The sequence below is a fragment of the Accipiter gentilis genome, chromosome 26 (assembly GCF_929443795.1).
Source record: "Accipiter gentilis chromosome 26, bAccGen1.1, whole genome shotgun sequence".
In the NCBI taxonomy this organism is placed as follows: domain Eukaryota; kingdom Metazoa; phylum Chordata; class Aves; order Accipitriformes; family Accipitridae; genus Astur; species Astur gentilis.
Genome location: NC_064905.1, coordinates 19,672,110 through 19,694,686, shown reverse-complemented (window position 1 = coordinate 19,694,686; position 22,577 = coordinate 19,672,110). Strand labels below are relative to the sequence as shown.

At 49.8% G+C, this 22,577-nt stretch overlaps 1 long non-coding RNA gene across 1 annotated transcript; it reads right to left on the bottom strand.

Annotated features, from left to right (window-relative positions):
• Positions 1-9,336: 9,336 nt before the first annotated feature.
• On the bottom strand, positions 9,337-19,393 carry LOC126051127 (uncharacterized). The gene is made up of 6 exons (XR_007509723.1): positions 18,359-19,393; positions 16,932-17,962; positions 15,531-15,742; positions 14,828-14,966; positions 9,826-11,980; positions 9,337-9,473 (listed from the first exon to the last, which is right to left on the bottom strand). It is a non-coding gene; the product is annotated as an uncharacterized LOC126051127 (long non-coding RNA).
• Positions 19,394-22,577: the final 3,184 nt, after the last annotated feature.

Below are 22,577 nucleotides of genomic sequence, written 5' to 3'. Positions count from 1 at the left end.
TGCCTTTTAATGAATCTTGCTTCCGTGTGCTTCACTCAATTATGGTTAAAAAAAAAAAGCAATCCACAAATCTCACTGTACACAGCTCCATTCATCAGCTTCTGCACTACTTGTCTTCTCAGTACAGGAAAGCAAAAAGGGGGGAGACTTTAAAGAACAACCAACCCGGCGCCGCCAGCACCAGGCAATAAAACAGTTTGAAACACTCCCAAAACGTCAGGCATCTTCTTTTGCCATCGGGAGACGGCGTTTAGGTGGGGAAAGCTGGAGGGGGCTGGTGGGGCATGTCAGACGTGGGGGGGAGAACGGGGCAGGGGGGGATAGAGAGGAGAAAAGGGGCTCGCGGGAGCTGGGGGGGCTGAGCGAGGGCTGGACCGCAGCAGGATGGCTGCGGCCGTCCCGGCGCATCCCCTGCCCGGAGCATCCTCGCCGCTGCCTCCGAGCAGGGGAGAAAATGCACAAGGCAAATATTTTTGATGTTACTGTAAATGTATTTTGAAAAGAATAGAAAGAAAATAAAATAAAAGGGTTTATTTTAGTAGAGAAATGTTGTCTTTTAAGATGTATAAACTGCAGGAATCGACATTTGCACTGTAAGAGCACCCGTTTCCTTGGAGAAGCAGCGGCGGTTGCAGTTGAGATGAGGATGCAAATAGCATCGTGCCCTGATCATGGAGCACAGCCCCAACATCAACCCCAGCCCCGATGGCTGCGGGAATTTCCCGACGACAGCTCTGATTCCCCACGCCCATTTTTAAATTTTTTTCTTTTTTTTTTTTTTCCCTCCTTTTTTTTTTTTTTTTTTTTTTTTTTTTTTGCTTGCACCTATAGTATGAGATTGGGATGCCTGCTGTCCCACAGAGCTCGCCCCAAGGCGGGATGCAGGAGGGAGCTGGGAGGCGATAGCAGGATGCTGGAGCAGCCGCCAGTGGGAAGATGCTGCCGCAGGGCGTGAGGTTTGGTTGTTCTTTAAGGAAATCCCCCCACAGTTTGCGCCATTCCACACACGAAACAGACCCACTTCACATCAGTTAACAGGAAACGATATGAATGTCGCAGGAGGAGAAACCCTTCTGTTTTCTTTGTTTCAAAGAACGTGATGTGCCATTTGTTAATATAAAAGAGAAATATTGAAAATATATTGAAAAGAGCAATTTTAAATTATTTTTGGCTTATGTTGCAATATTTATTTTCTTGTATTAGAAATTCCTTTGTAGAGAAAAAATGTATTTTTCATTAATGCAAAAACCTATTTCTCCTTTTTGTACATTTTCCATGTTAGTTAATCCTTAAAGCAATATAATGTTATCAAACTCGTTCTGTGTGAGACTGTATTATGCATGCTATTTGTGTTGCCTTGGAATAGCTCTGTCTGCCATTATTTTCATCCTGTTTAGATACAGTGTATGCTTTAATACACATTGGGACCATGGCCCATTGCTTATGAAAAAACCCTTTGCATTCCTCAGTGTGTTGGCAAATGCAGTCAATAAAGCAGTGTTTTCTGTGTACCTCTGTGTCGGTGTAGTGAGCAAGGTCACACAGAGCAAATTTACCCAGGGACCAGAGGGCCCGTCGGAGCATCCCAAGGGATGCAGCTCTGCGCGTGGGCATGCGGAGCCGGTCCGGCCCTGCCGATGCAGCCAGTGTCTGCCCGTGAACAGCAAATTTCTGAATTTCCATTGCGTTTCCATTTGCGTTTCTGTTGCCAGACGGCAGCGATCCCACGAGGAGCGCAGCTGGAGACATTTGTCACAGCTGGAGGGGAGACCCCAAGCAAGAGGGTGCTCACAAAAGTCCCCCGTGCCTGAAAGTTTTTGTCGTTCAAGGTAACCGCCCTTCTCCTGGAGATTTTAATCTTATTTTGCAGATCTGGAGCAAAACACGCAGGGGAAGCCCCGCTGCGAGACGGCAGGTTCGGAGGAGCAGCCTCTTGCGCCAAGAGCTGGCGTAACCGGCGGGGAAACACGCTGTTGTATTTGCTATTCATGGGAGTGAAAGCAAGCTGTGAAATCCAAAATACTACAGCAACGTGTTGCTGTTCATTAAGACGCTGCTCGTTATCCTGCTGATGGGGGTTGCGGGCAGGCGGGCGCTGGGGCTTGTCCCCCCCATCACACCTCCACCTGCCGAGCGTGGGGGGAGAGGCAGGGCTCATCCCGACAGCTTGAAAAACCATCGCTGCTGAAGGAAAATGAGATATTTACTAGACATTACATTCGATTTATTACCGAAGTGATTGGTGAGGGAAATCACGGTGCACGGTGGAGACGATGCTAAACCCATCAGTCTGAGAGGGGTTTTCTTGGGGGGGTGTGGGGAAGAAGAAAAGAAAATCTGCCTTTAAACTAGCACTGCCTTATATTTTGCTATTAAATGAAAAGGTAAAGGGTCAGTTTATTGCAAACTAAGGATTTTATTACTAAGCTGTGTTATTGCTCGCAGCTCTCGAGGCGTCCCAGTGATGAACTCCAACTCCTGGCCGGTCCATGCAGCCCCACAGTGCTGGCACGATGCCTGCAGCATCTTGCATGAACCCGTCTGTCCAAAGCCGGTTCAAGAATCATCTTCTACAATAAGTTTTTTGCCTGTTCTAGGCAGGGAGATACTAAAGAGTTTTTGATTTCATAAAGCAGGGAGCGAGGCCAGCCTGCCGTGCTCCTGGTTTAAGAAAACCCCTTTGGTTTGATTCCCTGATGCCCCTGGCCCTGGGATACTCCCAAAATGTCTGAGGGAAGATGACACACAGCCCAGCCAGGCCTCGAGGGTCTGATGCTGGGAAGCACGGGGCAACAGCCATACCAACCGGTAAGGATTTTGTCTCCAAAATATCTGAGTGTCATGGAAGAGAGAGCTAGCCAAATTCCTGGGAAGATGCATCCCTGCCTCTGGCACCTGTGTTAGACCAGAGGTGGCTGAGATGGTCTGGCCAAATGTATCGTGGGAATGGGCTTGGGAAATGGAACCCAAATGCCTGGAAGGAAAGGAAGAAAGCAGAAAATTTGGGGCAGCTAAAAGGTCTACGTCACCTCTGTCCATGCCCCCCTTTCCCAGAGAGCCCATTTCACAGGAGAGACAATAACCGAGATGACAACGAAACCAACTCACCAAGAGTAGCTCAGCTCCTTAATTCTGGCATCCTTCTGTTTAGGCAAACACCTTCTAAACCACCAGCTGGCTCTCACAGGAGCGAGGTGCAGTGGGGAGCTCCGCCAGGACAGGACCCAAACCCTGGGTACCCAAACCTGGGCAGCATCCCCACTGCCCATCACCAGGTGAGAGCCACCAGCACCGGTCCCCGAGCCACCAGCCACGAGGGTCGCTGCTGTTCGTTCAGGCATCCAACAAAGCAGGGACACCGGGGGGCTACCAGCAGCACCACATCATCCTTCTCCTACAGCCCAGCCTGAGAAATAAGTCCCCAGTAAAGTTAGAAAAAGCCATTCCTATTAAAAAATATATATTTATAGCCACTTATAGCATATGGGCTTTCCCTCTGTTGCTTGCTCGGGGTTTGCCTAGAGTACTTTTGTCAGAGATGCTGCTGAATGCCTCGGTCTGGAGTGAGCAGGTGAAGAATCATTTCAGTTTCATTGCAAAATAAATGTTAGGCTATCCCCTATATGTTTTGCATAAGGAGTTCAAGTGCCACCATAAATACTAATGGGGCAAATATGCCCCTGTGTCAGTAAATCATGGGCAACGGATGTGAAAATGAATTGGTTTCCTTTCAACTTATCCTGAAAGAATTGCAGTAAGATCTTGTTTGATTAAGTGCTAGTGGTATAACATAATTTCCCCTAACCATTAAAATGCTGGTGCTGTACTTCTGCGTAAATGCCTCTAATGTGATGAGAGTGTATTTAATATTTACTCTTCCAAAGTTAATACATTTAGGGGAGACATTTTGTGTGCTAAAAATAGTTCCTTGGTCTTGGATTTCCATGTAGGGCTGTGAAATGATGCGTCTGCTCTGATCGCAACAGATGAATAAGAAAAAAAACCCCAACCTCTAAAAAAATAAACAAACCTATGACTAACCCACAAAACAAGGGAAAAATCCTGCTCGAGCCAACGCTGACCCTGGCTGAACCAGCCGGGTTTCACAAGCGCCGCCTCTGCCTTGACGTCTTGCCCGTCCCAAGCTCCACTTGCCAAACTCATTCCCTGTTCATTTAATGCACAAGCTAAAAATAGGCTGGTGCGTGCGACGTGGAGGGTTTAACCAGGCACCTTGCTCGTAGAGGATTAGCACGGGGAAGTAGGAGTGATGAGATGGGGCAGGTTTTCCTTGCGGGCAGCTCTTTCTGCTCCTGTGATGGCCCCGTACACCAGAGATCATCGACGGAGTCGTGGTGGGGAGTGCTCGGCCCCCAGCCAAGCGGTTTTGGGGGCACAGGGTGAGCCCACGGCTTTGCCCGTATCCATCCCTCATCCCTGAGAGGGTGCTGATCCTGGACCTTGTCCTGCACAGGGGTATAAAACATGTAAACAACAACCAATTCATAGGAGAATTAGAAGGAGGTAGGAGGAATATAGCTCCTTCCAAAGTCAGGGGTCAGGTGCTGGGGGTGTTGTTCGTGCTGTGGCTGCCCTGAGAAATGAGCCCTGGGGGTGTCCGTGAGCTCTGCTGGTGTGTGCAGCGGTGGGATGGAGCTTCCCAAAGTGGTGGGATGGCGCTTCCCAGCCAAACCCACTCTGCTGAGTATCAGGCGCAGTGGTTTTGCTCGGATGTAGCTGCTGTACATTCAGATGTAATAAAGATTAAACTAATTGACTGCCTGTGCTTGTATTTTAAGTGGTGCTTTATAACGCTGACACTGAACACTAGGAGAAAATGCAGAGGTTAAAATACTGCTGTTACAGCTTGGTCATTAGCAGCCCTGCAATGAGCTTGAAACGGTCTGATCAATGAAATGGAGTTTTTCCTGGGAGGCAGGCAGGTCAAAGAGCAAAACAACACATCTGCGGCCATAACTCCCGGGAAAATGATTCTCAGGAGGAAGACGCTGTGTTTGTTTAGGACGCTGCTGCCATCGGAGCGGGACACCGGCCATCCCCATGGGTCTGGACCTGCCACGTGCTCTGCCCCCATCCAAGCATCCCCCTGCGCAGGCTGGAGCGCTACGAGCAGCTCCAGGCACCCTGCAAGTGAGAGAACGCCCTGTGGAAAACAAGGGACTGAAACCGCTTCCAAGAAGGCTCAGCTAAAAATAGGTGTTTGTTGTATGGGATACCACAAATAACACTCACGCTGCGCAGAGGGGCCGGCAGGCGGGGGATAAATTCCTGCCCTTAATATGCGAGCGGGATCAATAAAGCATTTCTAAAAGAGGGAAATCAGCAATTTTCGCAGCTCCAGCTTTAAAATGACTAAGTTTAAGGGATAAAGCATAGCAGCAAGGATGCCGATCCGCGTGCCGTGCATTCCCAAACACAGCCTGAGCCAGGTGCCATCCTGGGGGACACGGGAGTCCCTGACACCCAGTGAGACCAGCACACAGACCTGGGGGGGGGCCAGTCCCTCTGAAGGGCTGCTTCTGGAGTCCCGTGGGGAATGTCCTGGTTCCAATCAGCTTTTTAAATCCACCACACAGAGAGCACCCTCCGGAGCAGCACAGAGCCAAGCAGCATCGCTGCATGGCCAGAGGCAGGTCAGGGACACGCAGCCCCGGTGCCCTGAGCATCACCTCCTCGGCACCAGCTCTTCTCTAGCAGCAAAAGGCACCCATGCCTGATTTTTTTAGGATTTCTGAGGCGCGGGGGGGTGTCAAGGCACAGTCAGCCGCAGGGCAGCAGTGCTGCTGTTTATCGGCACGGCAAGAGCCAGATGTGCGGCAGGCCATGAGGACTTTGGTCACTTCTCCGACCTGAAGCCTTCAAGTATCTCCCCAGTCCTCTGCATGTGCTAGACAACAGCTATAAAACTGGCTCGTATAAATACACCAGGAGGAAGAAGCGCTATAAATAGCCGAGCTCCAGGAGCGCGGGCTGGAAGCGGCATGGGCATGGGATGGCACCGGCACAGCTGGAGCCGAAAGTGGCCGTGCCCCCCCCCCCCGGGACTAACAGCAACCGCAGCCACCTCTCAGATTCCCACCAGCCCACCTGCCAGGCGTGTGTGGTATTTTCCACCCCGAGCTTTAGAAAATAGTCGGTGATGATGAAGTAACTGCCCCACTTGACACCAAGGGAGATGTCACTGCCGCCTCCGGCCCACAGCTGTCTTCTACGGCTGGAAAACATGACCTGAACTTTGAAACTCGACAAATCTGGTTCTCCCAGCCCTAGAAGGGGGAGCAGCTCCGGTGGGAAATACCCTGTGAAGGTATTTCCATCCAGCTCCCTTCCATCCAGCAAAGGTGAAGCTGGATGGAAGGGAGCAGGGACACAGCTGATTTGGGAGCAATCGGTCACCAGCAAGTGTTAAAGCAGTAATTAAACAGAATTATCACTTGAAGACATCCTCAAGGTGGGAAAAGACTTAACTGCAGTGCTGACAGCTTCTTCTCAGCGTCAGTGAGTGGTTGCAGGTAAACCGAATATCTCTTCGGACCATGAAGTGTTCCCGCGGTGCCTAGCAAGAGCCGAGCGGGAGGTGGCTGCTCGGGCCATCACCTTCTCCAAGGAAGAGGAGGGAGATGCTTCGGGAGGGTGCTGGGGAAAAGCCCCAGGTACCAGCAACTGCGCTGGATCAGGAGCAGCAGAGCTGCCTGGGTGCTCGGCGCGGCACCGACAGCCCGGCGCAGCATCCCGCGGACGCTGGAAAGCCCAAAACCTGACCCACTGCACGGTCCTTCAATGGGGATTGCAAATGTCTGAGGAGTAACTTTGCTGTAAAGTCATTTATTCAGCCTGTGGCTTGCAAACCTCCTCTGCTGAACAGCTTGCTGAACGCTGCTGGGAGCAAGGCAAGGAGCAGAGATCAGCTCTAAACCTCAGAGGGATGATCTCCTCTCTAAGTGTGGTTGGGCTGAGCTCTACACGCTTTCCAGCACTTTAAAAGACAGTTAAATTAGCTTAACTATCTCAGGCCATTCAAAGCTTCCCAAGCTGAGCAGGGATGCAAACCCCACAGTTACTGTACATTGTGTTGTTCTTGTTCTCACAGATTTTGTTGTCTTTTACCTAATATTTAGATGTCGAGTGATTCCGTATTTAACCACACCATCTTATCTGTGCAATACAAATCTGCAGCTGTGACATTTCAGGGTTATTGCCTTTGCAGCATCTGTAATAACAGAAGGATGAAAAATGTCAACATGCGTATGGGACAAGGCAAATATGCACTGAGTATTCCGGCTTGTTCTACATGCAGAGAAAAGATAATGGATTGTTTCCCATGTGACGAGTATAGCAGCTGCAAGGGGAAAAAAAGGTTGGCTCTGGGTGTTTTTATTGCTCTAGCTCTCCCTGCCCACCTCCCCTCTGGGTCTCAGCAGCGTCTCAGCAGGAAAGCCGGAAAAGAGCCCGTTAAATGCAGGGCGCAATACGCCAAACCACCAGGAAACCCAGCAAAGTCTGTATCAAAAACGTCCCTTTTGCAGCTCTGCTTGCAAGGTTGCATTTGGGTTTGGTGGTAAGTGACAGGAGACTAAAGGTAAACTGCTCAGCTGTCATGGTGGTTTTCTCTGAATGTCTTCAAAGAGACAGCAAATTTTGGCTCAAGTGTCTTAAAAGCAAAATTAAATGTAATTCTGAAGACTATAAACTTCACCAAGAGGATTGTTTTGGACTGGAAGAGGGTGTGCAGCAGCAGGGAAGCTCAGGGGTAGGACGGGTGCATTTGCACCTGGCAGAAACGCCTGATGCCCTGATAGTCACCAAAACTCAAACAGAGTCTGGACAAGATGCAGAAAAATGTTTGTTCCTTCACTTCGGGGGAAATAGCCTGGATAAATCAATAGAGTATTTTTTCCCCCTTTCTTTCCTCTGGTTTTTGCTCAGCACCGACGATGCCGGTTTCTGCCAGCGGTTCTGCTTTCCTTTCTGGGTGCAGAAGGAAGAGGCCAGCGCACCCAACGGGAGAACACGTCCCCTTCGGGACAGACAGCTCATCCCCAACGAACAGCCCCATCTGCACCGTGAGCCCGGCTCCTCCGGGACCGCGCACAGGCGAAGATGGCAGGACACAGCGCTGGTGCCTGTTGTACGAATTGCAGTGGGGACTCTGGTTTTTTCCAAACTCCTGGCACTTGGGGACTGCTAATCTGCGGGGAGTACTTTGGGCCTGGCTGCTTTTATGGACTGCATAGAGTCAGAGCAGGTTTATTTCCCGAATGAAATATTAACCTCAGTGTAACTCACTGCTTTCTAACAGGGGGACGCAGGATACCATTTACTGGCTTACGAGACTGCTCACTGGGGTTTTTTAATACTTTCATAAAATCTTTGGCATAGCTAAGGATTCCCATCTCCTTACAATTAAGTGGACAACACCACCTGCTTGAGCACACAGAATTACCTCACACTAATGAACGTGTGGCTGAGCGAGCCCAAGGGCAGCGCTGCCTGCTAGCCAGAAGGAAACGTGTTTGGACCTTCGCAAAAATCCCATTTCGGCTGATTTCCCAGCCTGAAGGTAGTGTTTGCTGGCTGCCGAAGAAGAGAGGGGATGCCGGGGGCTGGCAGCGATGAACTCATCATGCATTTATGAACTCATTTTGCATTTTTGGTTTCTGTACGTATCAATGAAAGGGATTTGTTGAAAACAAGGGAAGTGGGGCGCAGAGAAAGGTTTGCTGACCGGGGCTTGCGTGGAGCTGAAGGGCTGTACCGCTGGGGTAAATAAGCAAGGAATTAGCTCATTATTGAATGGCAGGAAAGAACGAGGAGTCAGTTCCCAGCAGTGACTGAAACGTCTCCCAGACTCAGCCGTCGACTAAACCCAGCTCGAATGAGCTTTCGCAGCTCTCTGAAGGAAAGCGGCAGGAGCGGAGGTCTCGCTGACAAAACATCTCCATCCCCTTCACTTTGCTTTTTCCCTTTCCCGGGAAGGTGCACGGGGCTGGGACTGTCCCTCCCTCCATGGGACATGGCACTGGGGTGCAGGGCTGTCCCGTCCCCCCCCCCGAGGACGCCCCCTCGAGCTGGTACAAGTGGAAACCTTACCGCGGGCAGCAGTTTCATCTACATTTTGCTCTGAGATTTTGAGTCATCCCAACCTGAAAGTCAGAACGAAAGTCACAGCGGGGTGGAGGTGGGGGTGTGGGGGGTGTGAAACACCGAAACCCGGCGGAGGCTTGCACCCTCACCCGGGAGCAGAAGGCAGCGGGGAGGCTGCAGAGGGCCGAGAGCGGCTCATTGCCTGGCACCTCCGACAGTCAGTGCCCTCTGCTCCCCAGCCTGGCCTCCCAAAGTGCTGCAGCTCCTTTTAGGATGCTCTTGGACCTGATCCGGGCAAGAGGACTGACAGGCTCGGCTCCTCTGCAGAGGAATTTGTTTTTCATCCTGTGACACCGTCAAATGTAGACCTAAAGGAAAAGCCCGGACTGAAACGCTGCTGTGGCCGACCCAGCCCCAGCTCTGCTCCTCTAATGACTGGCCCAAATTCCCCAGCCTCCGCACTGGCTTTGCCCCCCACGAGTACCCCGCGCAGCTGAGCCCTGCCGCAGCTCGGTGCAGCTCAGCAACACGGGGGGATGCCTGGCCCGTGCTCCAGCATGTGCAATTTTGACCCCAAATTATCAAGGCAGGGAACACTGCACGTCCTTCCTAACCGAGACGAGGAGCCTGCAGTGCTGCCCGTCCCGGTCAGGGCTCAGCCCCTGCCTTCCCCTTCGCCAGTGCCATCGTGTCCCTTGGGTACAGTTTTGGCACCTTCACCTGGAGAAGGGGAGGGAGGGGAAGGCGTCCGTCGGCGACACCGAGAGCATCATCTTCCCCACGAAAGGCATGAGTCATCTCCGCAACGCGCAGCCGGTGTCAGCCCGAGACACAGGATCCCAGCGCTCTGCCCACACGCTGCTGAAGAGAGCCAGCCAAAATCAGCGTGTTTGGCTTCTCGGCAGCACCCGGCCCCCTCCTTCCTTCCTTCCTTCCCCCGCCGCCACTTTCAACAGCCACCAGCTCCGCTCGAAAAGATGCTGCTTTTCAGAAGACTTTTTTTTTTTTTTTTTTTTTTTGTGGTTGATCTGGGCCAGCTGGCTTCAGAAAGAAAAAACTGGGCTCATCTCCTGTCTCCCCAAGCTACACGCGGCTCTCCAAGCAGTTTGTGTTGGGTCTGATGCGGTGGAGAGGGGATTTGCTCCAAGAGAGCTTCTCCTCGCTGCTGCACACACACTCCGCGCTGGCAGCACAGCCCCGCTGAGCATCTTCCCATCCCAGCAGTAGGGATGGGGACAAGGATGGGGATGGGGATGGATGGGGATAGGGACCCCCCCCCCCGAAGCACACCAGGATGCTCAGCATCGCTGCAGCCTGAGGACCGTCCGCTTCCCCGGGCTCTGTGCGCGCAGCGCTCTTTTGCTCAACGATGAAAATAGCGTGAAGATGTTACCGCAATAATTTTATGACTTCTCGAGTCTAATTTGATGGCAAAGCGGCAGTCCAGCCCTGCAGGCGGGTGATCGCGCTGCAGAGCGTGCCGGAGCCATTGCTGCTCCTCCAGATGACACCGGGTTGTCCCCATGCATCCATCCTGGTGGCTCACCAGCCGGCAAGCCGGTGGGTGGGAGCTAGGCTGGACCTGGCAAAAGAAATCCATAAATAAATAAAACCCTCAGAAACAGCAGCACTCAGCCTGTTTCAGGTAGCGTTCGCCCCAGCCCAGCCACTCCCCGGGATGGACGGGAGCCGGAGCGACCCAGAGGGATGCGGGGCCGTGCACGGAGGAGCAGCTTTCACGGTAGCAGCACGTGGGAATTGCTCTTTTCTGCAGGAATACGAGGCCCCAGCACTGGCAAAGGCCCTGAGGAACACCCCACCGGTGTGTGCTCTGGCCCGGGCACAGCCACCTCCGGGCAGACATCCCAGCAGCGGGGAAAACATTTTTTGGGAAGTGCAATGCCACGGGGCTGGTTTGAAGCTGCTCGGGATCACACCGAGTGCCTGCAGAGCAGCTTCATGCCCCTGGGATAGCCCAGGAGCGGCTGCGGTGCCTGCTTGGGCACGTGGAGAGGCAGCTCTGCCACAGCTCCCAGCTTCGGCCCTTTTATCGAACACCACATTAACCATTATTTCAGCAAACAATGCAGCAAACCGCAGGGGAAGGGTGGGGAGATGCTGAAATTTGCAGGTTCTTGTTAGGTACAAATGCCGCTCAGCTGCACGGCACTTACTTACCCATGTGGTTTATGCAGAGAAATCACGCAAATAAATATAAAGCAGCACTTGCTGTAGAGAATGAGCGTAACCTGCCTGATGGGAGAAAAAACATCCCATTTCAGCCGCCCGGCAGCCGGGCCCCCCCCCCCCCCCCCCCCGGGAACTGCCGCATCCCCCAGTTCAGAGTCACGCAGCTCAAAAAGCACGCTGAGATCTTTTTTGGATGAAAGCCGTGGACAGCTCGAGCCAGAGGGAAATGGGTGCTCTCAAACAGAGGCTGAACTTCTTCTGGAAGTAATTGCAGGCACTCAGCACGTTGGAGCAGCAGGCACAGATGGAGGCTGGGAATAATACAGTAATAGCCCAAGCTTGAGCAGAAGGGGTTTCTATTTAAGTGCGATGCTTGAACTGTAAATTTCCCACAATAACCTGCAATACCTCTCTTTGGCTTTCCTTACGCAGATGTGAACCACAATATGAAATGCCTCTAAAACACCAACACGGCCTAACACCTGTTCTAACGTTTTCTACGCCGCTCTTGCTGAGAGAAAAACAATAAAACAAAGCCGGATGGCACCAACAACCACCAAAAAGCAAAACTGTGGCAAAGCTGCTGGATTAAGCAGCATCTCCTTACGCAGCTCCCACCTGCGGGCGCAGAAGCTTTTCAGGCATTACGGCTGAGCATCCCACCAGCGCCAGCATCCGCATTTACCTGAAATTAAAAGGGTTTTTAGCTTTACAAGAGTATCTTACAGGATATTACAACTGGATTGAATTCTTATAGGAAAAACTATATTCATAGAATTTAAGGTTGAAAAATCCAATTCCACATGGGAAGAGAGAGACCTTGACCCATGTCCTTTACTGTCACAACGTGTGGCATCAGCCACCGCCAAGGCTCAGCCTTGGGGTGCTCACAGCACAGCGGGGTCCCTGCACCCCTGTGGCAAGTGCTCATTCTGGATTGGGACCATCCTCTGAACCCTACTTCCAAGGAAATAGGATTTTGGAGGGCTACCAAGAAGCCAGGGTATATATTGCTGGTTTGAATAGTAGCGGTTTTGCAAATATTTTGATTTTTGCTGGTATTCCTGGGTACCGGGAGCCCTCCTGCTGGGTGCTGGGGACCAGCGAGGGTGATGGATGCTGAGGGGTTCCCCACCTTCCCACCTCGGGCCAGGCAGGACCGCAGCGAGCCCAGCTCCGAGGACAGCCACCGCCTGCACGCCGACACCCCTGTGTCCTGCTCAAACCTGCATTTGATGCTACAACAGATGAAGAACCACTGTTCTCGCAGCTGTCTGACGCGAAAATTATTCCTGGGGCATTTCCTAGGGTGGGGAAGGGAAAAAGCCACCCAAATCTGGGCTGCAGAAGCCCAGTCTCCCATGCAGCCTCCACCACCCAGGCAGGACTCCTCTCCCCGATCCCCCCTTTTTCTTCCCGGGGTGCCAGCACCCACTCGCATCCTGCACACTAGCGGTTTCTAACCAAAGGCCGCCGCAAACTAGACCGAGATCACCAGCTCATTTTACGTTAGACAGTAAACAGACATAAGATGATCGCTCTCCAACTTAATTATATAATAATTAAGCCCTCATATTCCTGTCAGCTGCAACTGTCAAAGGCAGGCTGTACGGGGCTGCTGCTCCTCTGGAAGAGCCGTCACTCATCGCTTCTGAGAGGTGTCAAAATAAGGGTAATTTTGCCTGCAATGCCAGCTAACGGCTGTAAACAAGCGATCATGCTTCGCTTCAGAGCTCTGCCACGGAGCAGGGGCCGTGGGGACGGAGAGATTCCGCTCACCAGCAGCGTGGGATAACGTCCCGGGACGGCGCAGGGAGCGCGGCAGCCTCGGGTCCCGGCACGGGGTCCCCACGTCCCAGTGGTGGCACCGGCATTTGCAACCCCGTTAAACGAAGTCACCTCCTTACCTCGTGCGAGCAAGCTGCGTGAAACGTGTATTTAAGCGCGTTATTAGGAAAAATTAGAGACAAATCAGCACGTGCTTTTCCCTGCAGGAGCAGAAAACGAAGGCTGAGGATGGAAATGCGGCTTCATTCACTGTGCACCCAGAAGAAGATGCAATTCCCCGAGGTGCAGCTGAGCACGGCACCCACTCGGGCACGCGCGGAGATTTGGATGGGCTCCCTCTCTGCTGGAGGAGACCACGTCCTCTCCCAGCTCCTCTGCTCACCGGGCCTGATCCTGCTCCCTCGCTGCATCTTCCACGGCTGAACCGAACACGCTGTATTGTCCCCCTCTCCCGGGAGAGCCGACAACCCCAGGAGGTCTGTACATAAACCCAGGCTTTCTCCGTCCCCTTTGGCTGCCTCCCCTCCTGGCCGAGTCAGAGCTCTCCGCGCATACGCGCCCTACTGTAACTACTATTTTATTATTATTTAATTTTCACAAGCACCGTGTACAGCTTGCAAGGTTTCATTTAGGATTGCTCTGCTGCCCGTCAAAAGTCCTGCCACCTTTGTGGTTTCTAAGCAAGTCGTGACCATTGCTCCAGCAACACCCCATCAGCTAACAGGCAGGTGGAGAAGAATACCTCATTCAATTAAAGCAATGATTAATTTTTACAGGAGAAGTATAATGACTTATACGGAGGGCTTCCCTCACGCTTAGCCGGTGCTGCTCCTGCACACCCGCTTTTCTTTCTCAGCCGTGGCCCAGCCATGCTTTAACAAATTCCTGATTAATCACCCCGGGAGGCAGCCGTGACTCATTGCCTTCTCCAGACAAGTGCCTGCCTCCCAAGGAGCCCGCTGACCTCTCCACCTCGCCTGCAGCCGATGCACCTTTTGGCTGGTCCTCGTCAACACGGTCTGATTTGTTTGGGTGAGCCTGGCACGGCACGCGGGGAAAATAAAAAGCAAACTGGAAAGAGTCGCGGCGGCACGCTTGGCATGTGGCACCGTGCTCACCGGGATGTGCCAAGCGGTGCTAGCCAGGACCCGCAACCTAAAAATACTGTGAGACACCCTGACACTGACCTTTGTCTTTTATCTGTTCCATCCTGAGAAGGGGATTTGGGACGGGGAGCCTGGAGGAGGGCTGGCTCACGGCACCGCCAAGCCTGGGGCAGCGGCGGTGCGACGCTGCTGGAAGCGGTGGCGCGGGGATGGAAAGCCTGAATACTGGAGATCCTGAGCACTCCTTGGAGCTGGGTTTATCATCCCCACGGAGCAGATCATACTCCACGTGCTGCTGGAGCACGAGCAGCCAACCCTGCCCCGCGTCGTCCCCGTGTCCCCGCCGCGCTGAGCCCGCTCGTTTGGTGATGCCGCCCGAGGCTGACCCAGAGAGCGGCCAGGCATCGCCACGGGGGAGAGAAGAGACATCCCCAAATGCAGGCAGGGACATAACAGAAAATGCAAAGCCAAATTTGAGTAAAGCGGCTTAAATCTGCCTCACAAACCCGACTTTTTGCATCCGCGTGCTTTTGCAAGGCAAGGCAACGTTATTTTTCCTGGGTGACTTACCAGACAAAATTGCTGCTCTTTGCAAGGGTGTGTTGGCCCAGAATAGGTGCTCGTCTGCCCTTTCTTACCCCCGAGATGGACTTTCTGCTATTTGTCTTCACAGAGCAATTCAGTGAACGGCTGCAAAGGATGTTTTGTTCCTTGAACATAATTCATTCAGCTCCATTCACCAAAGTCCTGGAGATCATCGCACAACTCCCCGAGCTCCTAAAAAACATCAATGTTGAGAGGTTAAAGATTTTAAAGCCTGCTGCCACCTATGGATGGAAAGCAGTGAGAGCAGAAAACCACCGCGGGGGGCACGGCTGGCTGAAGTGAAGACTTGAACTCTTGAATAAAAGCCATTGGCAGTGGGGACATGCCAGCAGCCCGGGACAAGACCTGAGCTTTCTCCTTCTTCAGACAAACTCTGGAAATTTGGGAAATTTGCCACCCATCATGTGAATACACGTAGTCCAAGAAAGGAAATAAGCCTTTTTTTTTTTTTTTTTTGGCTTGCTGGATTAATCTGATTACAGTGTTTTTATTGACAGACTGTAGCTTGCCCTCCCCCTTACCTAATTGTTCTGATTTATTTACATCCTTAAAAAAAAATTGTACATATTTGCATTCAGATTGCTAAAGAGATAATTTTTGCAATAAAACTCTGCAGAATACCTAAAATAGACATTTGTGGGGCCACAGAAACTACAGGGTGGCCTATTCCACCCTCACTGGAGGAAACAGGGTTATCTATCATAAAGGGGACATGCCCTTTGTCTAGCATCATACCTAGCAGAGCTTCTAGTTCATGGAGAGGCTATTTGGTTTGTGGCAGCGTAAGGAGAGAGGTCAGGCAGTATCTTCCACAGATGTGGGACAGAAACTCCAGCCACATACAACCACGCATGGACGGAGAGAGCTCCCACCCCGAGAGCATCCCGTCTGCGAGCCGGACCGTGCGGGAGCCGTGCTGCCCTCCGCTCCGCGGGACCAGTCCTAAACTGGACAAAAAGAAGAGGATGGGGAGACTGATGCAGAGAAATGACTGCAATCCAGTGTTATATGAAATGCTGTTATATACATCATATTTAATGCTTATACACATGGTATTCATTTTTATTTTATTTTTTTTTCCCTCTGGTTATCTGCATGCATGCTCTGAAAGTGAAAAGGTAACCAAAAGCAGGCACAGTCTAGCCCGCTGGTGTCAGGCACCCACCACAACCACTGCCTTACTCTTTAGAAAAAGATTTCATACTTTCAACACGGGGTTAAAGATGTCCTATTAATTTATTCCTTTTTTTAAAAATTTCATCAGCTTCAGCTTCTTGAAAAACCTGTTTTTCTTTTATCCTGAGTCATTTCGCGTGAAGAAACTATTGTTCTAAACTGTGACTCATCAGTTTGCATCACCACTTTCCAAACCCCTCGGGGGCACACAGGCTTCGAAGCAGGCAATGGCAACCAGCCTTTATTTACCAATAAATAGGCACTTCATCGCTGCATTGACTCATCGCTATTTAAGCTTCATTTTGTTCCTACTTCCCAACCGTGAACCCAGAGCGATCATTCTGGTTGCTTTTGTAGCTGTCTTTTATAAAGAACTTTCACACGAACCACGTCCTACTGACAGTCTGTCTGCTGTTTAAATACAAATACAAAAACTTGTAAGGAGAGACAAGTATCTAAATGCTAGTGCTGAAGTATACCGAGTTTCCAGAACCCAGCTTGCCACGAGGCAGAAAACACAACTGCTCATTACTGAGACATACCTCATGTACTAGAATTAATGGGGAAAAGGAGGCCAACATCAAAATTATCCGCTTCATTGAAGCTCTCACACAGATCATAACTGTATCTTTTTGAAATCCAAGTCAAAAGGAGCACTTTTGGAGCTAGACTCCCCTCCGTAGCCCGGAGCTACATCACCCCTGCCCAGCAAATGCAGCGCCAGCAGCAGCATGGGAGGGATGAGTGAATTTTGGACAAGCAAAACCGAGCCTCTGAGTTTAAAGGTGCAAAATGAAAGGTTTGATCCTGCTTTTCATATGCACCTAGACCCCAGTAATCCTCCTTGTGTACTTCTGCTACCGAATAAGTATCAATAAAACAAAGAAACTAAGGAGTTCGGATGCATTATTCCTTCTAAATCCCACAGCTGCCAAGACCAAATGATACTCAGCACCTTACCTTAAATACATGATGCTGCGCTTTCTGGTGGGACATAAATCACAGCTCAAATCTCCTGCAGCCGTAGTGCCAACTGGAGGCAGAGGGAGCCGAGTTTGCGGCGCTGCAAGCTCGGGCAGCGCGCTGCTCCAGCAAACTCTCGCCGTGGTTCATCTGGGTTGAGATTCACGTCAAGGGCAGGGGGATCGCACGAGGCACAGAGCAGCCTCAACGCCAACAGTCGTGTCCGAGGCAGAGAAAAGCGCAAGAACGTTGCTTGAAAACCAGTGCGAAGAATAAAAAGAATGTCCAGACCTACGACTATGATGATTTCTGTTAAGTACCCCAAAAGTGGGTTGCACACCATGGTAACTGGGGCATAAACTCCTGGTTTTCTCTAACAGCAAGTAGCTTATTGATGTGAAATTTTAACACAGTTTAATTTTTCTTGCCTTCCTACTCTTCTATGCTGTCCTTTGTACACCTTTACAGAAAAAACCTTTGAAAGTCATCTTTAGCCAAAATTTCCACAGCAGTCACCAACACTTCACTGCTGGCAGAGCTTCCCAGCCATGCAGCATGGGGTGCAAATTTATTTTCATGGGGGAATGAGCTGAATTTGGGGCTTGGGGTTTTCTTTGGCTCTTGAGCAGCAGTGACACGTCAGCCTGAGCTCCTGATTGAAACCTCCTCATCCGGCACAGCTTTCCACCACCAACCTCTCCTGTTCCGCAGAGGGCTTTGTGGGGGGATGCTCCAGCTTCCACTTCACCCAATTTCTTAGTGTTAGTACAAAACCCCACAAACTCTCCAAAAACTGGCACTGAGAGCAGATTAATTCCTAGCGAGATACAGAAATATAGGCTGAAGGGGACAGGGGCAGGGTTGCAACGCATGCCCTATAGGCTACATTATACAGGAGAGAGATGAAGGCACATGCTGCTCCAGGAGCTTCGGGGACGTGGTGCGTGAACGGAGGGCCGCCGTCTGGTTTTGAAAGGACTGTCTGCTCAGGCACTTGCTGCAGCGAGGCAGGAGTTCGATCACCTCTTCTGCGAAATGAAAAAAGACAGGAATAAAGTAAATCCAGGATCCCACCAGCCTTTTTTTCCCCCCTCTATGCTTTTGCTCTCCCTCCTTGCACAACTTTTTCACCCGGTCCCCGGGACAGGCTCTGGTTTTTCTCCCACCTGCCTGCACAGGCAGGCTGCCGCTTGTCCCAACCAGCTCCTGCCCGGTGCAACCCAGCGCCCAGCCCACTCCCTGCCCGCTCATTCCCCTCCGGCAACGGGCTCTGGATCCCAAGGGAGCTGCCTAAGCCTCCCTACAGCAGCGAGCTACACTGAATACAGGCGCCGGATGAGGAGACGCTATGCTAGGGCAGACCTATGGTAGCCCTTGAGTTTTGGGGAAGAAATTAAGCATCTAGGGTGGGGAACATCACTGACCTTTGCACTTGGGATGCAGGCTCAGCGCCGGAGCTGCTGCAGAGGTGCCAGGGCTGGTCCCAGGGAGTGCAGGAGGGACACATCTCCTGGAGAGCAGCAGCAGCAGGGGAGGGCACGGCTGAGGCAGGCTCCAGGGGACAACTCGGGGCAGGACCAGCTCCTTCCCCACCGCAGCCTTGTACCACGCAGGTCACTATCGGTACCACCTAACGAGTGTTAAAGCAAAGCATGAACGGCCCATTTCTCCCACGTATTTTTTTCCCTTCTTTTTCAATCCTGAGACACACTTTTTTTTTTTAATTTTGCAGAAAGGAAGCAAGTCTCAGCTACACATCCGTTTTAAGAAGAATTCACTTCAAATGTGGACTGTACACAAGAAACATGGGGGTTTTGGTGATTTTTTTGATAGACGCTGTCTTTGTGAAGTGCTCTTATGTTCACAAGGTGTGCAAGACTTTATTACAGAAACTCACAGCACCTTTCCTCTTACCTGGTAATGTACTGGGTGGTTTCTTTGCTTTATTGCTTGACCTACTTCCCTGTCAATAAACATCTTCCAGCAGCATCATGTTCTGCAGCAAGTTCAAATTCACTTTGCGCTCCCAGAGAGGTGCGAGTCCAATGATAGTTGACCAGGTCAGACAAGGACTTCACCAGCACCATCTCCCTGGCATGTTATTTCATAATTTCATGTTTACAGAGACATAAATAGACTCCATCCCACAGTCACATGCATGAGGATCTGTTACACATTCTTTGCTGCAGTCAGACTTAGAACAGCTCCATGAACTTCAACTAACCACGGTGACTGTAACTTTTTTGGCTTTCCTCATTTCTCTCAAAATAATAATGGCAAACAACATGTGTAAATCTTTTACTGACCGTCTCTTGCATTCTGCCTGACAACGGCTCTGAAAGGACAAGCAGAATTTCTTCTTTGATAGAGGGCCCCCTTACAAATTTTCTTCCCCAAGATTTTAAACATCAAACTGTGGAAGAAAAGCTCTCCCCAAAACAGCCTGGGGGAAAAAAGTCATATTGTTTTTTAAACTTAGGAGGCAACTCAAATTACAGATTAGGAAACAAAAGGATATTACAGATGTGGTAATAGCAGACAGGAGGACTAGAGGAGAACTTAAAAAAAAAAAAAAGACTATAAATAAAAAATAAGTTCTCTTACAAATTTTCAGGTACAAGTGTCAAATCAACGCAACCTTCTTTTGGGGATGTTCATCAGAGCTCTTCAGAGCCAGCTGTCACAACCACAGCAGTGAGTAAGAGCAAGCGGATGGGACACGTTTTCTAAAAAAATGCTTGAGTAAACATCTCATTGTGTAGGAACACCCATACTTCTTTACAGCAATGCTAGAAGTGTCTCTGATGCCAGTAACAAAGCATAAGCTCTAAAAAAAGGCAAACTGTATTATTAGCTCTGTCTCCTTCTGTTCTGCCTAAACACTATTTCTCCAGGCAGCACCCAGAACTCCAGCTGCTCTCCCTACTGTAGCTGCACATCTGAATTTCTCCCACAGTATCTCCTGTAATTATTATCCAGCAGTAAAGCAAAAGCTTTTAATTTTCTCTACTGCAGACTCCTGATTTTTTTTAGCTTTTGAAACCTATGAGTACAGACTTTCACTGAATGTCCTCTGCAATTTCATGCTAATGCATCTGAGTAACAATATTTTGAACATATTTTAAACATCTTCTGTATATATATCCATACATATATATTTACATATTTTAATATATATTACATACATTTATACACACACACAGAGCAAGGAACAGAAGAGTTAAGTGGCACATACAGGAGTCTTCCTTTTACAATTCCAATCTATTTGAACCTAAACCAAAATCCTGCTCTAAGAAAGTAGAGAGAAAATGGCACTCGGGCACTGGGGCTGGAACCAATAGTCTAGGCTGAACTCAAAATCTAGCTCCAAGTGCCAACAGGCATAAGAGCTTAAAATATGGTTTTAAGTTTTGCAGCCCATGCTTATCTCTGGTCAGAAGTCAAGTGCATTAAACAAGTGACCTCAGCTTTGTCCTTGGGGAACAGTCGACCAAGGATCAGCAGTTTGCAGTGACTTAGCAAAAACCAGCTTAATTGTAGGATAGCGGACAGATTTCAAAATAACCTGACAAATGCTGGCATTACCATAGCATGCACAGACCGATTGAAATACAGCTCCTATCACTAGCTAATTTCTCTCCCGCCCCTTTGCTTTCACAAGCACCAGCATTTCCAAATAACAGCCCCAGGGTCAGTCCACGAACAAGCTGTGGCAGAGCAGCATTAGGAGCCCTGTTCATAATTGTTCTCCCTCTTACCTCGCTGGCAAGAGAACATTTTCCAACCCAATTAGTTTTTCCCTTCCTCCATTGCACAGCCTGGAACTTGGTCAAGTATTTCCTAGAGATGCTCGCACAACCCACGGGGCAGCCCCTGCACCACGGTCCCCAGCGCTGACCCCCTCCTCCAGCCTGCTCACTGCACGGTTTCCTGACACCAGCAAAGCTTCTAGGTTTCAACAAACCTTTAACAAAGATTTTAACAAACTCTTAACTTAAAACAAATTCCGACCTTCCTCTCAAGAGCCACATTCTCACTGAAAAGCAGCTTCCTTTGCTCAGAAACCCCGTGTGCTACAAAACCTGAACCACTTCAGATCCTCTCAACAGGGTAAGATCAGGTTCCCCTCGTTAGCTCAGCCTCCCCATCTGCACATACTACTGCAAGCACCAGTCCCATCCCTTCCCGGACCAGCAGCTTGTCACAGTATACCCCTTGTCAACAAACCAGCTATATCCACTCCTGGGTTTGGGTACTCAAGTATCATTAAATTGCTAAGATCAAGTCTCCAACAGCTCATCTCTGCTCCAAGCTACTGCCAGGGGTTTGCTGCTGCTCCTGGGAGTTAATAAAACCACTCTGACAGTAAAGTACCACCTTTGTGGGGGAAAAATCTAACCCAAGAATACAAATTCTTATTTGCCTGTACCAAAACTAGGCATTTGGATGCAATACTGAAAGTGTACCTTTAAATTCTCCTTTTACATGGATAGTGTTTATTTACATTGCATTTAGGAAAGAGAATCAGAAATTACAAGTAGATCCAAGTTTCGCACCCACTCTACACATTGCAAGTTTTTGTGCTGTTCTTTTAACTTGTTACCTACTAAATATTGTCATAGTTGTGTGTAACACAGTTGACAGTGAATGGTACATGCTTAGAGTGGCTTTTTTTTTTTTGCTATGAATGCAGAGGTGACCCAAAATGCCATTGATTTACACATGATTTGTGCAGTATCTTCACTAACTTGCATGTAATGAAGGCTTCTGTCATCACTCTAGGACACAGGCAAACGGTGCTCAGGTTAAGGGAGGCATTGCTTCATTCGATGTTGCTGCTGGTTGCTGTGAGAGCTCTTCTTATTCAGGCAGTGACCAAGTACGACCTAATCCCTCTGGACCTCACCTTCGTCAAAGGTTAAACAAGGACAACAAGAGCCCTCTGCCTCACAAGGGTGTTGAGACAGCATTAGCAGGTAGAAAACTTCGAGATCCTGGAACAAAAGGCATTGAAGGCTCCAAAATGTTATAAATTTCTTACTGTGATGGGACACGTGCCATAAGAAACAGGGTCATAAGAAAAAACAAGGGATACCTGTTTTTAATGATTATTTTACCGTAACTGCTCACTACCAAACACATTTCTAATTCGAGTTCCAAAGCAGTCCAGTAAGAAATAATTTGAAAAACAAACTAATGAGAACACATACTTAGGATTGCAAAATAGTTTTCTATCACATAAGGTTAATACACTTTCCTGTGGGCTGCCTCAAACAGGATTGAGTGGATTCGGCTTGAGGAACACCTAAACTCGGTGGCAATCCCCACTCAATGTAGTGCCACCAACAGTGCAAATCCTAGAGGGCAGCTGGATTCTAAGGCAGTATCATTTGGCTGTAAGATCAGAACCTTTCATCTCATTTTAAAATTGCAACAAAGGAAACGTCATTTTTTCCATGCTCAAAGAGTTTTCCAAGTAGAGGGTTTGCTTCCATGCAAACATGAACAAAAACCCTAGCAAAGAAGGGACTGAATTATTATATATCCAGCTGAAAAAAACCAAACTCACTACTAGACCACGTACTAAGTCAGCACACTTTTTTTCTGGTTTTGATAATTAGACAAGAGCTACCTGTTTAGAAC